The sequence below is a fragment of the Octopus bimaculoides genome, chromosome 6 (assembly GCF_001194135.2).
Source record: "Octopus bimaculoides isolate UCB-OBI-ISO-001 chromosome 6, ASM119413v2, whole genome shotgun sequence".
Lineage (NCBI taxonomy): Eukaryota > Metazoa > Mollusca > Cephalopoda > Octopoda > Octopodidae > Octopus > Octopus bimaculoides.
Window position 1 is genome coordinate 36652587 of NC_068986.1, and position 5297 is coordinate 36657883.

At 36.9% G+C, this 5297-nt stretch overlaps 1 protein-coding gene across 2 annotated transcripts in view; it reads right to left on the reverse strand.

The window, feature by feature from the left end:
- LOC106870527 (BAI1-associated protein 3) overlaps window positions 1–5297 on the reverse strand; it is a 1007871-nt gene that overhangs the window by 990048 nt on the left and 12526 nt on the right. The window lies entirely within an intron of this gene.

Consider the following 5297-nt stretch of genomic DNA (forward strand, 5'->3'; position numbering starts at 1 on the left):
TTTCATCCTTTCGGGGTCGATAAATTAAGTACCAGTTACGCACTGGGGTCGATGTAATCGACTTAATCCCTTTGTCTGTCTTTGTTTGTCCCCTCTATTTTAGCCCCTTGTGAGCACTAGAAGAAATAAGAAACGTTAGCACGCCGGGCGAAATGCTAAGCGGTATTTCGTCCATTTTTACGTTCTGAGTTCAAATTCCGCCGAGGTCGACTTTGCCTTTCATCCTTTCGGGGTCGATAAATTAAGTACCAGTTGCGTACTCGGGTTGATCTAATTGACTGGCCCTCTCCCCAAAATTTCGGGCCTTGTGCCTAGAGTAGAAAAATATATTGAGCAATACTAGCTCTTATCTATTGTGTATGTATTTGCATATATTTATATATTTATATATATACACAAACGACTAGGTTGGGTACAAATAAAGCGTAGGGTATGAATATACAGAATAATACTTCTAGGTTTTGTGAGTTTTTTTTCTTTTCTCTTTGTTTAGTATTTTCGAATAACGATCGGAGTTATTTGTCCTTATGTTATGTTGTATATCTCCACTCCCCAAAATATGTTGTCAGACAACAATACATGTAGCTTTGAATCCCAATATTTATTTATTGCCTATTTATCAATACACCACGTCATTTTTGCCCTTGTAACTAATGTCGAAACGATAATTTTATTCAAATATGTAAACTGTCGTGGCACGGTACACGCTTCTTTGCAATTCAGTTCGTAGATCTAGAAGATATGCTCGGCTAACATATACGTGGCCATGAGAATCCGAGAGATTTGGGAAAACCCATATCATTAGCGGCTAGGTATGTGTTTCTATATAACACACACAGGAATACAAAATTATAGTAGTTCCATTTTAATAGTTCAAATCCGTTACGGTCGAAAACTCATCTATGCCCATAGCTAACATAACTATCCCATTTTGCGAAAATTATGCAGTAGTTGAGAAATATAATAGCATTTATTACTTTGCTTAATTAAGCGACTGTATTAAGGCGTAATTAGTTGTATTTACATGAAAATAAAACATTATTTACATTATTTACATTTGACGGATATTTGCCCTCATCTTGTTTGTTGTTAATACAACGTTTCGGCTGATATACCACCTAGCCTTCATCGGGTGTCTTGGGGAAATATCCGTCAAATGTAAATAATGTAAATAATGTACATAATTCCTCATCTCTTAAATATAGAACTGTATTATGAAAATAAAAGTTATATATATTCATATAGCTTTTATAAGTTTGGGCTACAAGACAACAAAGCACTCGTGAATTGCATCGGTCTGGACTTGACCGATCAAATGTCCATGCTTCAAAATGGACGAACGAGAGTTGTGCTTCAAAATTATTGCACAAAGTATTAGATATTGAAATCAAACCTCCTAAAGTTACATTTCATCATCTTGACTGAAAGGGACGATAGATATTAGAAAAAGTGAAACTAGGTATTAGTCAAGTATTGGGTCAATTTAATCGATTAAACCCCTCGTAGCAATTTTCAGCCAATGTGCCTATAATAGAAACAATTATTAGACGCCGGAAAGATAAAATGCAAAGCTGATCGTGGCAGAATTCGAACTTGGGGAGTAAAGAACAGGAAATAATGCCGCAAAGCATTTAATCAGACGCTGTAACAATTCTGTCAATCAAGAGTGATAATAGGAGACATATTTTCTTATTCATGCACATAGCAGTAGCTTTAAATGACAAGAGTCTGGTCAATTCTAGGGAGTGTATCCCTTGATTAGTATTCTATTTTATTGGTCAGCGAAATAATAAAGTCAGATATCACTTCGGTGGGATTTGAACTCAGAACAGCCGAAAGGATTACTCCAAGGCATTTTCTTCAACGCTCTGAGGATTCTGCTTTCACATCTCTTCTTGGCAATCAACCACCCTAAGCCAAAACAACAATAGCAACAATAATAATTTTTGCTACTACCAGCACAATTTCTGAACTTTTGGGAGAGGGGAACAGCCGATTACATCGACTCCATTACTCAGCTGGTACTTATTTCATCGACCCTGAAATGATGAATAACATCGACCCTGAAATGATGAATAACAAAGTCAACCTCAGCAGATTTTGAACTCAATAACAGAAGTAATGGTTTCACATCTTGGCACAAGGCCAGAAATTTCGGGAGAGGGAATAAGTCGACCACATTGGCCCAGTACTCAACTGGTACTTATTTTATCGACCTCAAAATGATAAAATGCAAAGCCGACCTCGGCGGTATCTGAACTCAGAACGTAACGATGGATGAAATGTGCTGGTCAGCGAATAATAATAATAATAATAATAATAATAATAATAATAATAATAATAATTGCAAGGTCATGCACAGTTTATCTTGATATGCGATCACTATGGAGCGCATATATGGTTGTAATACTTGTGCCTGGTGTACCCTCTTTAGACGTGTAGTCATAATGTGCATACTAGATTTCGTATATTTTACCCCAGTGTCAGTTTGATGTCATGCACTGCTCTCTCACTCAATAATAATAATAATAATAATAATAATAATAATAATAATAATAATACCACCCGCCAGTGCATCAAGTCGACACAGTGAGAATACAAGGGAAGCCATGATAACAGTGAAAATCGCTCATTGAGATTTATCTGGAAAATACGGTCTTCAAAGAGCATGCCAGTGATAGAAGCACAAACCAGGTGTTGTAGAAATGATCATGTCAAGGTTTTAGGGGGTTTTATGGTACAATATGACCATGGAATTGAACATAATCACAAATCAAATATTATGGTGATTAACAAAGTCAACTAAAGATGTCTGATTCGTATCCAGTTGAGAATAATATTTGTGACAGAGAATTGATGAAGTCTGGGAGATATGAGCTGTTGGCATGGGAAATAAAAATATTTCTGGGCAATGGAAAAGTTTAAGGTCTCCCCAGTTTTGTAAGGGAACTTGGTACCGTGAACAGCTGAACTGAAACCTAAAAATAAGGGACAGCATCAGGGTGGGGCACTTAACATAAAACAACAATCTTTGGAACCGCAAGAATACTTAGAAAAGTGCTTCACAACTGAAGGTGCAGCGTCAGTACACTAATTTTGGACAGCTGGCCCCAGCATTACACAAACATCAATTACAAAAATCGGATTAATAATAGTGATCACAATTCTCAAATATGGAGATCTGAGAATTGAGATCACTAAGATGTGGCAGCTACGAGAGTCGAACACAAAGGTTATCCCTATTGTTCTCGGAGCATTGGATTCAATTCCCTCCAATCTGCAAAAACATCTGAAAACCTTAGAAATACCCTATAATTTAGATGTATTGCGAAAGTTGGAGTTACTTGGAACTGCACACATATTGCGTAAAGTACTGTTTGTCTCAGCTCTTTGTTGTGACTTGACAAACAGTACAAACTCCCGGTAGACACAATATTTTTTAATCAACATCCTCACGATATTGTATACTGTGCAGCGTCTATAATAATAATAATAATAATAATAATAATAATAATAATAATAATAATAATAATAATAACACCTACAACAGTAGCTGCAACAGTAATTATTATTATTATTGTTATTATTATTATTATTATTACTATTATTATTAGCCATGGGGGCACCAAATGAGAAAGACATTACATGGACTACCAAATCAAAGGTGTATCTGCAGTCAAACATCACTGTAGACTCATGTAAAAAAAATAAATGCTAGCGTCATTTCATCGCTCTTCCTCAAGCCTTGCCGATACTGGCGACGGAGCTTGAGGGAAGAGAGGAAGAAGGATAGAGTGAAAGAGTGAGAAAGAATGAGAAAGAGTGAGAGTGGAACAGAAAGAGTAAGAAGGGTAAAGACGAGGTGGAGAAAGTAAGACTGAAACAGAATGACAATATTCAGCATTGATAGTGAAAGGACAAGAATTATCAATATTTGATGACACACACTAGTCGAAGCGCTCGCGCAGGCGCGCAAGTAAACACATACACACAGATACAGACCATACACAAACACATATATGAGTACACACATATGTGCACATTCAAGAAGACATTCATATAAACACAGAGTAGTAGGATAAACACACACATGCTCGCGTGAGCACAAACTCAGTCATACACACAAGGAGCATTATGGATACCTGAACACAATCACACAAACACACGCAGTAATATGCACAAGACTATATACAAACGTATACATTGAAACACGTATAACCAGAAGCACATAAAGCATACGCACACACACACGCACACGCACACGCACACACAAACAATGGTGCACACACATATGTATACATGTGCAAATTCCAGTCTATACAATTAGAGAATTGCTCACGCGCATATATACACAGATACACAGGAAGTAGGTTGTACATAAGGTGCAAGTAGCCAAATAAACGTACACACACGCAAACAAACACAAACATATAACACACAAAATTACACAAGTAAGCAACAACATGAGCACACAAACATACACGCGAACACACACGCATGTACACATACACATTCAAATCATATACATGTAACAACACACACACACGCTCAAAATAGCACGCATGCGTATACATCTACCAGTACACATGCACACAAACACAGAAAAGCATTCAAAAATGCACATACGTGCATGAACATACATACACACAGACACACACACCCATAGAGGGAGATGAATATGCATTCACAAGCACAGAAACGCGCCAGTGCACACTGATGCACACACGCGCAAAAACATGCACGCTCATACGTACATAGCCACTCATATACACACACAAAAACACTCACAAACGCGCACACAAACATAGCGGTACACAACGTATAATAACTCAAATACACATTGCCATTCGACAACACACGTCATAGCTGAAAGCTAAAGGTTAGAAACACAAGTGATGTTGTCATCAAACACGTCTCATGTTGAAAAACCTTCCAACAGTATATTTATTCTAACTCCATGGAATTTCTATCCTCACTTACCCAAACGCTATCCCTTCTTATTTATGAAAACGGACAAATGCTTTTGTTTGTTTTTCAAATATCTTTTGTGATTTTTTTCTTCTATAAAACACGTCTTTGTGTGAAAGACGCAAAAAGATAGTTTTGCTTTTCTTCTTTGTTCTCTAAATATAATTCAATCGATTTTCCTCGACTTAACAATTATAATTTAACATCTTAATAAGTGTATGGTGCAGATATTGCTTGGAATATTTAACAGAAATGAAGTGAAAATGTGTGTGTGTGGGTATGTGTGTGTGTGTGTGTGTGTGTGTGTGTGTGTGTGTGTGTGTGTGTGT